The 14,025-nt window shown below is 34.1% G+C and overlaps 1 long non-coding RNA gene and 1 pseudogene across 1 annotated transcript; both read left to right on the forward strand.

Moving 5' to 3' along the window:
• The first annotated feature begins 992 nt into the window (after nucleotides 1-992).
• LOC140179700 (DNA-directed RNA polymerase 1A-like) lies at nucleotides 993-3,177 on the forward strand (annotated as a pseudogene).
• A 4,044-nt stretch (nucleotides 3,178-7,221) lies between these two features.
• Nucleotides 7,222-11,951, forward strand: LOC112756447 (uncharacterized). The gene is made up of 6 exons (XR_003179339.3): nucleotides 7,222-7,581; nucleotides 8,982-9,033; nucleotides 10,455-10,622; nucleotides 10,733-10,777; nucleotides 11,061-11,139; nucleotides 11,647-11,951. It is a non-coding gene; the product is annotated as an uncharacterized lncRNA (long non-coding RNA).
• Nucleotides 11,952-14,025: the final 2,074 nt, after the last annotated feature.

A 14,025-nucleotide genomic window follows, 5' to 3' on the forward strand; every position in this document is an offset into this window, starting at 1 on the left:
TCCAAAGGGAAGTGTTAAAATAAGTATATGGTATAGATGACCATTAATATGGGCGGCTGAAGTTTTCAAGGCAAAAAAACTCAAGATTCCTATGAAGACTAGCTTTTAATAAAGGTCGAAAAAGATAACCTTGTACAAGTATAAATAAGGCTTCGTACCCTGAGATATGAGACATACAAAACAGCAATAAAATTCTCTCTCTCTCTCTTATACGACTAACTACAATCTTCTCGCTTATATTACTAAAACAATTTTCTCTCTCTTCATATATAGTAAATATATTAATTATATATATATATATATATATTATATTGATATAATAGTTCTAGTGAATATTATTACTATAGTTATCTAATTATATTTTCAAATTTTATATTTGTTATCTCTTCCTTATTTATTTATGGCCACGGATTTGTTACTCCCACTTATTAACCAACATAAAAATATTTATAAATTAGACCCCGTTTTTTTATTTTTGGAAAAACCAATAATTAAAATTTGCCTCTCTGTTTTTTACTTTTTACACATTTTCCTTTTCGTTCAATCAAAATTTCTAAGAGATGAATCAATTACCTCTGCTAGGGTTTATCATTCATTCTTCACCCTTCCCTAGATGAGACAATTCTTTTTAGCATTCCTCCTTGCCCCTTCTCTTTTTATATATTGGCGCTTTGTTCTTCTTCCTCACTACTAATTCCGGTCTCAGTCCTTCTCTCGCACCTCTGCCCTTGCGAACTAGCCTTTTTAAGGTGCAGTTCCCCACTTTCCTTAGGTACTTAACATATTGTCATAATTTACCTCTCCTCATTACTCTCTTCCGATAGACAACCTCTACTCCACACTACATTTGTTATGTTTTTTCTTAATCTGCATATTTGTGTATATTGATCATATTCTGATATTTGCAGAGCTTAAAAAGAACAGAAAAAGGTTAACTTAATTTAAGTTTCGGGTTTGAAATTCTTCAGGGAAGAGAGGAAATTCCTAATAAACAACTCAGTCTTACAAATGTCATTTTCATGCAGAGTATTGCACATTATGCAAAGGGATGCTCAGGAAGATCCTGCAATATTTTCCGATGCCCTACATGCAAGGAGACTAGTTAATCAGGTTCTATGCCATCCTTTCGGTGTTACTTGGTGCATAAATGCAATCTCGTATTTTTTGAAAGAAAAAGTTACAATTTCATCTGGAATCTTAGGTTCTTAAGGCATTTGAAAATAAATTTTCTAATTAGCAATTATGGTTCGTTTATTTATTGTTTTTTGTTCTCGTGTAGAAGCTAATTTTGATCTGATCTTGTATACTGTTAGGTGGATAGAAAATTGGTTAAGCAGACAGTGATGACATCAGTATATGGTGTCACGTACATTGGTGCGCGTGAGAAGATAAAGAGGAGGTTGAAAGAAAGAGAATCCGGTTTAGATGATGACAAACTCGTTGGCGCTTCTTGTTATGCTGCAAAGGTGAGAGGGTGAAAATAACTCTGTATTATAGATATATATTATCCTTGTAGCATAACATGTATTGCTTGTTTAATCTCATTTCCTTCTCAGGTCACCTTAACTGCCTTGGAGATGTTTCAAGGTGCACGGAATATTATAAAATGGCTTTGTGACTGTGCAAAAGTATGTTACAATCTTCCTTCTACCTACATGTGTGATGCACATATTCTGATTCTTGTTTCGTCCTTTTGTTGTCGTCGTTGTATTAGTAACAGAATTGGTATGACAATAACCTTGAATAGGTAATTGCATCTGAAAATCAGCCAGTCTGCTGGACCACTCCTCTTGGACTTCCTGTTGTGCAACCTTACCGGAAACTTGGAAGGCATATTGTAAGTATAGTAGAATTTCCATGAAATATACTTCTCAGGTTATGTTTGGATGGAGGATTATCGTTTTATTCTTTCAATTTTTAAAAAAGAACTTCAAAATATTGTTTACTTTAAACCTCAATTCGTCATCCCTTCCAAAATCCTCCATGCCAAATATACCCTCAATTTTTGAGTTTATGGCTTTATATAGGTTAATGCTATTATTATGTGATGGGTTACAGGTCAAAACTTTACTTCAGATGTTGACATTGCAACGAAAAACAGATAAGGTAAGCTTAACATCATGTATAGATATTTGGATCATTTACTTCGGAGGCAATTAGATTTTATCTATTAACTATTTTATGCTTTGCCTAAGGCATCCCTATTGATTATAATTTATAAGAAGTTATGATATGAAAATAAAACCAAGATTCAAAACATAGGGAAGCTAAATAACATTGAAACTATTCAGAAATTTGTACTCCTTCAATGACCTAAATAACAGCTTAGGATTTAAATTTTTAACAATAATATGAAATTGTTTTGTTCTATAAATGTTATAGGTCATGGCAAAGAGGCAGAGGACAGCATTTCCCCCAAATTTTAATCACTCACTTGATGGTACTCATATGATGATGACTGCAGTGGCCTGCAAAAAAAGAAGGCTTGAATTTTGCAGGTTTTTGCTAGTTAGGTTCTTCTCATTCAGATTTGATTTATAATGATTAAAATGCTTACAAGGAATGATTTCTGCTCATATATTTAGGGGTTCATGACTCATATTGGATGCATGCGTGTGATGTGGATAGAATGAACAGAATACTCAGAGAGAAGTTTGTTGAACTCTATGAGACCCTAGTACTGGAAAATGTATGGTTTAGATGTTAACGTCATTTACATGATATGCTATTATTTTTAATCTCTGGTATTCTTGGAAATATTTGAGGGAAAATTGATTTTATTATCTTTAGTTTCGTTGGTATTTTCATACTTGCTTGTGTAATTAAATAGTGGATACTTCTTTTGGTATTGTGCTTTGTTTTCTGCAACCTGAAATCTGGTTTGAATTTCTAAAAAAAAATGACGGGAAAAACCAGTCTATGTTTTTAGTAGATGGGGAAACTTATGTGACTAGATGCAAAGGTTGATATTAATGGTTAATTTATTTTATTTTATATTTGTATAAATAGCCTTTGTAATTTCTAGGTTACTCCTAGATCTGTTAACCTGTTCTTATTTGTGAGCAGTTACTGGAGAGCTTCCAGGGGTCTTTCTCAACATTAATGTTCCCCCCATTACTGGAACGGGGAGACTTCGACCTAAGGGAAGTTTTAGAGTCACCATATTTCTTCAACTGATCTTTCTGCAGCCCTCTGTAGGGCATGGACTCTTTCTTTAGGGTTTATTGACTGCATTCTGAGTTATTTCGACATGTGCATAATAGCGACAACCGTTCTTCCGAATGCGCTCGCGATACAGGCCGTTCCTCGGTGGCATTATATATCTTTGAAGGCATCCAGGGTCTTGAGGAGGACTCTTGTCTGGTATGATAATATAAATTCACCCGTCCCACTGGAATTTTTGAGGGTATATACCTTAACACCAGATAGAAGCTTTCGTAGCTTTTGCAACCATGATGCTTTCAAGAAAAAAATAGCCAAGGGATAAAGCTTGGCATTGCTAGTTAGTGAGTGTAGTAGTTGTTGATTTCAAGAATTTGGGAAGAGATCTGCGAATAAGTTCAGCTCACAAGTCTCCATGAAAACTATCCCAAGGATAGTTGCAAGACCATCTTTGATATCAAGAGAATAGAGAATGTGTACCTTAGATAAGGTTTTACATGTGTATTTTGTACAAGCTTTCTTTTGTAAATAACTAAATATAAAAGAAACATTCTTTTTTATTATTTTATAACATGTTTAAGATAATTTATTGTAGACATTATATGCACCAAAAATAGAAAAAGAATATGAGCCCTTTTTAGCTCATGAAATTTCAGAGACCAAATGAAGTACTCATCTTTTCTTCCTTAAATAAACATCTTCATGCATATGGGAAAACAATGAAGATTTTTCATAAGCATCTACATTTGCAAACCACCTTTAACATGATGAAATATTGAAATGTCATTTTCCTATCACAATGGAGCCCTCCATTAATCCTCTTAACACCACACACCTACTTCAAATAAACCTTTACAGTGGCAGCAACAAAATTGTTTTCCAAATGACTCCATTATGTACTTCAAAAAAAAAAGAAAAAAAAAAGAGAAAGTCACTTGTTAGTAGCATTCTGATATCCTGTGGCTGTACTAATGGTAAAGTGCATCTTAACTTGCCATGTCTACTAAATACACTACTGTTGTAACTTAAACACCAAGTAACCTCATCGTCATCCTTCCACTTCCAGTTGATAAAAGGATGCAGGTCAATGAGTTGTCCAACCAACTCTGCAGGTTCAATGAATCTTACCAGGTTCTACCGAATCCTCCCTCGATATCCATTATTTCTTGAAATCGGCAACGTTATGCATAAATCTGCTCAGATACCATATTTTTCATTCAAAGAAGTTCGTCCATCACCTGATTGTCCTGCACACACGATACAGGAAAATATGAACATCCTTAAAAAATGACGATCCAATCATATAGTAAGGACATTGAAACCAATTATGCTTACCTTAAGGGGGAACCCATGTGTCATCTGTCTGATCGTTCAAAAATGATGGTTTCTCAGGCCCAAGCACTCTTTTAGGCTTCCTCTTCTCCTCATCTTGGTTTTCCACATCATCAATTGTATACAATCCCCTTTTGTGCTTTAATAATAAAGCCACAACATCCTCAGCCATTTTTTCACCCACATGAGCAGAAGTCGATTGCCGAGTGACATCATTACTATTTGCACCCGTCATCTCAACTTGTTTTCTTTTCCTTAAAATCAGACCAGGGCAGCAGACTCAATATTAGATTCTCTAGTCTTTGCATCATCACCTGAAGCCAAAATTTTGTTCCTGTCCTTGTAGTCAACGAACTAGTTGGACTCGTCCGTATCATGCAAAGGGGCTATTGGTTGTTGGTTATCATCTGTAATCCTGTCTTCTACATTCCCAAGCCACTGGGACTTTGGAACCGTGTATACAACATTCTCACCCTCCACTTTGTCACTTCTAGGTTCTGACTTGTCCAAATCCATAGTTGCATCTCCAGGTTTCCCTTCTTGTATGGAGTTATCTGCCTTTGCACAAGTGTCACTGATTTTCTGGGTTTTCACAAGTGGTTTCTTGTTATCGACCTTAGTACAAGGTTCACTGATTTTCTGGGTTTTTGCTTGTGGTTTCTTTTTTATGTTAGAGGCAACTTCTTGAGATTTGTTTGATTTGGGTTCTTGTGTTTTCAACTCCCTTTTTCTTGACAGCTTCGCCTGTTGGGTCAGCAATCTTCAATAAGTAGCAAATCCTATCCAACTCCGACTGAAGAGTTGACAATTCCTTCTCAAGCTGCACACTTTTGTCTTGAACTGACAACAACAAAGAAATCAGCAAGGATAAGCTAACGTGTGCTAATGAAATGTCCAATTTAAGACTTGTAATTGCACATAAAGTTAGAGTTTGAAGGAACGAGACAACTCATTTTCTAGTATTACTTCCAAACACATCAAAGCACACAATTGCATACAATGAATATGTGCAAATATAAGCAAGCAACCAGAAAAAGCAAACAAATATAACTCTTACCAAGTTAGAATGAAAGTCCAGACATGTAAGCATCAAGGGAATCATCAACTTCATCTTGTTTGGCAGACTCTAATGACATTTTATTCTTTTCAATTATAAGCAACTCTTTCTTCCCATTCATCTCCTGGATAATGGCATCTTTTTATCCAGAAGAGTATCAGCAGTCTCAATAGATTGGTTGTCACCAGGCTTCTGGCGAGAAGACGTTTTCTTTGTGCGGTCAAAAAATTCATCATCACCGTCGCTATACAATGCAAGTAATAACCATAGTGCTTTTAGTTGCATCACTTTATACATATGGTATACATAAACCAAGATAACACATGAAATATCAGATTTGCTCCACAGTCTAAAAGAACAGCTTCTCAAAAAGGAGATAAAAGCATGTAAATAGTATTAAGCAGTTCAGATTATGAGTATATCCTCTGTCAAAACAAAAAAAATCCTAAAAATCACAGCATGTCACAAATTAAGCACAAAAAAAATAATAATGGAAAAAAAATCAGAGGTACAAGTTCTGAAATACAAACAAGAAACAAAGTGCTACTCAATACTTTCTTACAACTAAAGAATATAGGAACTGCAACCTAGCTTCTTCATGCACTTCATCATAATAAACACAAGTTTATAAAAAGGAACACCATCTTACACCATCTTGAAGGTAAAATATTAACATCATTCTCGTTTTATTAACATCTAAATTTTCACAAATTTTACAAGCAACTTAGGTCTCTTGCTACAATTCACACCCCATTTTCAAGATTTTTTCAAACCAGTATTCCTAGAACATTTGTATTATATCAAATACTACCAAATATTATCGAAACTTCAGACACCAGTTAAAATGTTGCATGATAAATTTCATGTTCCGGATATAAGGGTGGATGCTTCACGGACCAAGTGAAAGCCATGAAATGCATTCCTCATAAATGCTTACCGTCTTATGCCATTGTCAACTAAAGAGAAACAATTTTAAATAGTTCATCAATTTTTACTGGTCAGAAACATGTGTTCATGGATACTCAAAAATTATTGCAAAATCCATTGAAGAATTTCACTTTTGTTACAGTTGACTGGACAAGCATTGTCTATTTACATAGATCATTACATAGATAGAAATACTGAGTTAGGTACAAGTTATACTTGCACCGAGTCTCAAATTTATCATGAAATCCTACCAGAACAAGAGCATCCAAATTCACATAATTTTCATAGAAAAGACAATAAAATAAAATAAAACCTTATAAGAGTAGTTCGCAAGTGCAGATGTGCGAAAGAAGGACCGAGACCGGAGTTAGTAGTGAGGAAGAAGAACAAAGCTCCAATATATAAAAAGAGAAGGGGGGGAGGAGGAATGCTAAAAAGGATTGTCTCATATGGAGAAGGGTGAAGAATGAATGATAAACCCTAGCAGAGGTAACTGATTCATCTCTTAGAAATTTTGATTGAACGAAAAAGAAAATGTGTAAAAAGTAGAAAACAGAAAGGCAAATTTTAATTATTGGTTTTTTCAAAAACAAAAAAACGGGGTCTAATTTATAAATATTTTTATGTTGGTTAACCTTACTCCCACGTAAAAGTGGGAGTAACAAATCCGTAGCTATTTATTTATTTAGTTATTTTACAACAAAAATAAAATAATATCTGATTGATTATTCATGTACATGATTATACTCATCCATAAACCCTAATTTTAATGTTCATTCATACAAAAAAAACACATCTAAAGAACAAAAAAAATTCAGAAGTATTGTTCTAGTGTTCTTCATCTTCCCTGGATTTTCTTACATCTCTCTCAAAGAACGTCTCTCTCCAAATTCTCTCTTCTCTCTCACACTAGCCCACTACAGTCTCTTTCAGTCTCACTCGAATCTCGTCTCAGTCACACTCGCCGGCGTCTCCACTTGTCGCGGCCTTCCCTGGGATCCTCGTCGCCGACGATAGAAGCAACTCGTCGGGTCGTCGTCGCTCGTCGTCTTCTGGTTTCGGGACCTCGCCGTCGCCGAGTCACCGTAGACCGTAGTCCGTTGGTGAGTCCCTGCATCGTCGCTTCCCCTGTTCTGTCTTTTCCAAATTTTCCTTCTCCTTGTATTTTGAGATGATGTTGAATTGCTAACCAATTAATTTACTTTGTTTCTGATCTAAATGTTGCTATAAATCATTGTCGGTAAAATCATTGTAATATTTTTCCCAAATTGACGTTATTGCTTCAGATCTTATGTGTGTGGACATGCACGTGGCTGGGTTGGGATTAAAGAAATCCCAGTCATTCGGATCTTTGGTTTGTGATTCAAACTCAATTGGGGTTCAGCCATTCACGTGTGTGTGATTTGTTCTGATTCCAAATGTGATTGTTTTTTTTTGTTCCTTTGTCGTGCCTGGTTTATGCAGATTACATGTTTGAGATTTTGATTTTATGGTTTTGAAGCTGAAAATTTTGCTATAGAATGTTCAATTTTCATTATATTCTATCACCTTCAATTTCGATAGTGAAGGTTTGAAGCCTTGATTCAAAGGTAAGAAGAGATAGTTTTCAAGTTTATTGGCTGAATTAAGAAATTTGGGTGCCCTGCAGTTAACTTGTTTCTTTTTTAGCATTTATCAGTTGTTAATTATTGTCTATGTTCTCATTTTAGCAATTCTATTGAAAAGTATTCCAAAGTGCATAATTTTTTGAACTACACTGTAAGTGCATCTGTTCAAGCAGGTCCTGTTTTTTTTTTTTAATACTTTGATATCTGATTTCTTGACTGTCATTGGAATATGACCCGGTCATTTTATAAACACAGGTTTTGCTTGTTGTCAGCTCAATAAATTCTTATATGAATCAGATAAGATATTAACTGATTGATGAAACTGTCCTGTATGAACCACAATGAAAGAAATAAAAATTTCCTTGGAGTTGAAATATATTTTGTTTTAAATTAAGGTTTCTTTTATAATGCATTCTTTCTTTTTTTTTTGCCAAAAATTTAATTTATTCAGTCAGAAATCAAGGTAACAAACTAATTCCGTTAAAGTCAAAACTTACTTATTTATTTGATGTAATTCCTAGGATACATGTCATTATTGTTTCATGCTCACTGAGAACTTGTATGGATATCTCCCTTTTTAAAGTTGGTGGAAAGCAGATGCACAGGCTGAATTTGCCTTTTTAATTGCAAAGATAATTTATAACAATGAAATTAAAGGATTGGTTGTCATGGTTAAATTTATAGTTTACCTCTTAGGTCCTAGATATCTTAGTATGCTATGTCTTATGTTGCTCAAATTCATCTGTTGCATGAACCATTCATATATATATCTTTCCATATATCTCATTATCTATTTTCTTAAAGGTGTGGTTTCTTTGATGATTCCATCAATATCATTGTTTATTTAGTTGTTAATCCAACACTTTGTTCATGTAAAATAAATTGAATGCTTCTAGGTTTGGGTAAAGTGGGGAGAGAGACGCCAGTTCATTGCCCAGAACAAGCTAGGTAACTTAATTGATAATTTTTTATAATAGATCAGTTGTTCATTCCTTCTTTGAATTGTCCAGTTATATTTAGGTCTTCCTAGTTTGTGATTAGTTCAACAATTGTCAGTGATTTGCCTTTTAGGTTGGATAGTACTTGATTTTGTTACAAAGTAGAAATTTGCTTCGATTCACACTTTCACTGTATCAACTGGTCTTTCACTCACTCACAGCTCATAACAAGCATGCCAGTAGCATTTGTCATAGTATACGTAAGATGTAGCTAATTTGAAATGCAGATTTTGATTATTTGGGAAGTCTTTTTTTTGAACAAATTTTACAAAAATATATTCCTGTTGCCTCCATCTAGCCATGTTTATTATGCATGGTGATGCTCATTTAAATTGTTTTGGAAGTATTTTTCTTAAAATTTTACAAAAATATAATTATTTCTATACTTTTATTTGCATATATAATAAAACTTCTAATATCTGGTTTTAGTGCTTTTTGAGAAAAGGGATAGTTTCCTCAGTGCTTTTTTCAAACTTGTTATTATACCAGTTGCAATTTGGATTAGTATGGCTTAGAGGATGTATCATTAGCTCATTACTTTAAACACAAACTATATTACCTTACTAACACAAGTTGAGGCTAAAATCATGTTTGGGCTTTGGGAGTTGGGACATAGCTCAGCTCAATTTTATTGAGCATATTTGAAATGAATTGAGACTTGGTTTGCATGCTTCAATTCATTAACTAGGCTACTTTTTCAATGCCAAGACAAACATGCACTATGATTCTAATTAGATCCAATGATAATTGCATAGTTAACGGAACTAGCTTTTCAAGGTTGAATTGGGGATTTTAATGAATAAGCTATAAACCTCAAAGTGTCCATATTGTTAAATATCCGATGTTCTGAATGCTGCATGACATCTACATCTTCAAAGAACTACCCAATTTAGTTTATAATTAATTTTCAGTTGAACCAGTGGGACGATCTTATTTTTCACTTCCTCCCGCCAGGCTCACCTTTCTTTCTGTTATATTTTTATGCTTACATATATTCTTTACAGGGATGACTTCCTGTCACAAGGTAGTTGGTGATATCAGTGCACTTAGGAGGTTGTATTATAATATGTACAAATTTTCTTATTTCACAAAAATAGTTTTGCACTTGGTTGACTCGGTTAAGTAACAATAGAAGAAGGAAGTATGTAATGCATGAATCGTAATAAAATAATGGCCTAATTAAGCAACAAGATCCATTAGTTTACCTTAGGTTTCTTGAAATTTATTACCATGTTAATATTCTGGGGTAAAAAGTAAGTGAAAGATTATTGTGCGATTTTATGTTCATCTGTCCTGTGTTAGTGGTTTTTTTCCTTGGCACTGTTCACTAATTTAGACAAGTGCCTTTCTCTAATATGCCCTCATTTTCAGGAATGTCACAATACACATATTTCATAACAATTTGATCACCGGTGAAAACTCATATAGCAAACTCTCTCTTGTTGATTTGAGGAGCTGTTTGATTTAGCCAATTCAGATTCAACTCCCACTTCTCAGTACCAATTTAGCATTACCGTTTTTTAGCTCTATAATGAACAGGTATTGTTCTCTTTTACTTACTATATACAACTATTCTGGTATCCAATGTTTGCTTCCTGGTAACTGTTGGCATTAGATTATCAAGGCCTTTTTTTTAAATGTTCCTGCAGGCTAGAGATCTTGTCTTGATTTTGCAATGACTCCTTCTCATTGAGGTAAATATTTGTCATGGAATTTCGTAGCAGACAACATGTTAGTTTATTAGTTATGTATTTTTAGTTTTTACTGACTTCCTGAAGTTCCTTTCTAGCAGTAGCATCGATAGTTGTAAAGACGGTTCTCATGATGTTTTGAGAATCTCTAGTAAAACATCTCAAGATGGTTAATAATAATATTATCGTTCTTTGGCAATAAAGGTCATTTGAATTGGGAGTTTGGCACAGCCCAATATTTTTCATTGTATGGTAATTTGTTTTTCTTGTTCAATGTTCATCTCAGGTGCAAGATTTACACCTTATTATTCCTGACTATTTCTTTTGAGTGGAGCAGTAATACACGCCCGCTTTCTTATCAGCAGGTTAATATTGTGTACATTAAAATTGCACTTTCATGGATATTCTGGTATTTTGGAAACTATGAGAGTAGACTATTAATTATTTCTTTATTATGCATATATATCAATTTTATAGATAAAGATAATGTTCCTAGCTTTATAGATAAATATGGGTAGAAAAATGATACAAAACTCTATTGTAATTAGAACATACAAAGTAAGTATATGCCGTGAGTATATGCCAATCAAGCAGTTTCCAGAACTCTTTCAAAATGCAGCTGAGTATATGCTGAGCAGGAAAAGAGGGGAATTTGTGTGATATTCAGTACAGTTTGAATAATATGTATCAGCTTTGCGTAGGGTCTTACATTTTGTAAAGGTCTAAAGGGAAATTAGGGTGTATTAATGCGACCATTCAAATGGTTATTGTAATTGATGTTAGTTCAGAACAATTGGAATTTTTAATTTATGCATGTTAAAATTGCTGATTATATCTCCCTTTCTCTAATAATTCTTCATGCATCTGTACAGGATCTGCCACAGACCTTTCCTGGCCATCCATGGTTGGACACTCTCGAGGGACATGCTGCTCTTAGACGTGTTCTTGTTGTTTATTCTTTATGCGATTTTAATGTTGGATGTTGTCAGGTGGATTTGATCTGCTCTTCCTTCTTATTCTGAATTATTTTCCCCTCTCTTAAGTTCTTGTTGGATGATCTAGCCTCCTTGTTTTCAGGATGCTTGTATTGTAGATCAGAATTGTATAATTTAATACCTTAATAACTTAACTGTTACTGTTATAATGTGAATAAATGTCAATTTAGGACATTGTGCTATTTCATTGCCCTAGATTTACATTATTAAAGAGGCATTTGCACCTGTTCAGTTTAACTTTTGTTAGCTCGACATTTTATTTTAATAGTGTAATAGAGAGGAATTGGGTGTATAATAAAGCGGTGGTTTGTAATTTTGAAGTGTAAAGGTTTTGGAAAATCTTTACTCACTCTTGATCTCAACATCTGAAGGCAACAAGCAAAAATACGGATGCATTTAGGAAATATAAATTCCCTTATTAATTATTATACATATATCAGCAGATCACTTTAGAGGATTCATTTGTGAATTATTTATCAACAAAAGTTATGAGATGTAGATTTATTTTTTTAGGGTGAGATGTCGCCAGTTTCAGGGATAATGGCAATGAAGAACGATCGATATTTATTTAATAGCTAATAACTACCTGAGTATTTAATTTCTGTGACATTTATGTAAGCAATCCATTTAATTTTTGTAAATAATTTTAGATAAAATATAATCTTTAAAAAGGAGCAGGTTACTTCCATAGGTGAATTATACTACAAGATCAATGATTATATCTTACAAAACTTGATCTTCAATTATAATGGCAAAAAAGCTGTCAATTGGAGAATAAAACGATGCCTCCCTCCCATCTTGTTATTGGGAAAAATTGCATGAAAGAATGTAGCCAAGTACTAAAAAGGTCTAAACGAGAAAGTTTACAGGATGACATTTCCCTTCGTTCTATAAACAAAAATGAATTTATCTTCTTTACTCATTCTATAGAGTATGTTTTACTTCAATCTTTTAAAGGGCTGCGTCTTGGAATAAGGACAGGTTCAGTGATGTATCATCTATTACATGCCCACACTGACCTGTGCTTCATGAAATACAAAGAGAAGACTGCAGATGCAGATCATTCATCTCTACAAGTTCTTTAGTAATTCATCTTGAGAAGCTATCAACCTTCTTCAGCATCTGTAGAGCAGCCCTGCCACCCTCGACACAAGTAACTGTTGCCCTATATTTCTGTAAAACACCTTCTGCAACTTTTCTGTTCACTGCATTAGCATCAACCACCAAAATTCTTTTTTGTAATGATAGATTCCCAAGTTTGGATACTTTCTTTCTAGTTGTTTGCCTTTTTTCAATTCCAAGGGATTCTCTATAGGAGCAAACCAAAACACTCAGCCAAAAAAGCTTCATTGATATATCATCAATGACACCTAAACTAGAAGAGACTGTATAATCAAACTATAGAGTAAAGTAACTTTGGTTATTACGTTTGAACAATCATACAATCGAGTAAAGTAATAGAAAAAAAAAGATTTATCAACCGTAAATACTCATTCAGCCTTAATTATTTACAAAAGAACTTCTACTTTCAAAGTCCACTTGCATGGGGAATTTAATACTAAGAAAAAGCTAGCAAATATGGCATGGCTTATGGTTATTAATTCAAACTGTTACATAGAGATATTTAGGGAATAGCCAATTATAAAAAATTGTATTGAGTGGTTAAAGAAATGCAACGAATAAGGATGAAACAAGAGTTTGGCTACAGCCATAGACAACAATATCTAGGATACATGAAACCTGTTGGCTCTGCTTCTTCTAGAAATTCTTTTAACATCTTTGGATGGTACTCTAGAATCTCACAATATATAAGTTCTCGTACATCTTCCTTTCTTATCCTGCGTCTCTCAAACTCAAATTCCATCTTTGTAACCGGCTGGCAGAAGGTTTTCTCTCAACCTTGGCCAAGCCTTTAAAATATGGAGCCGCTAACGCCTAACAATATCATACACAAGATACCAAGTTAATAAAAGATTACCAAAGAAACTGAACCAAAGACGGATGAAAATTCAGAATTCAACCTCTTCAGCAGAAGGCCGATCTTTAGGCTCAAAGGCCAACATTCTATCTAACAAACAAAGAGCAAGGGGGTCTGCATTAGGAAACTTCTGGGAGAAAGGAACTGGCTTCTTCTTGGACATGCTGCTCAAGTATCTCCGAGCTTTCTCATTCCTTACCTATTAATATGCAACCAAAGTTGCATTGAGTAAAAACTAAAACACACAAGACTGCAAAGAGGAAGGGAAACTGAAGAAC

This window comes from Arachis hypogaea, chromosome 16, assembly GCF_003086295.3.
Source record: "Arachis hypogaea cultivar Tifrunner chromosome 16, arahy.Tifrunner.gnm2.J5K5, whole genome shotgun sequence".
NCBI lineage: Eukaryota > Viridiplantae > Streptophyta > Magnoliopsida > Fabales > Fabaceae > Arachis > Arachis hypogaea.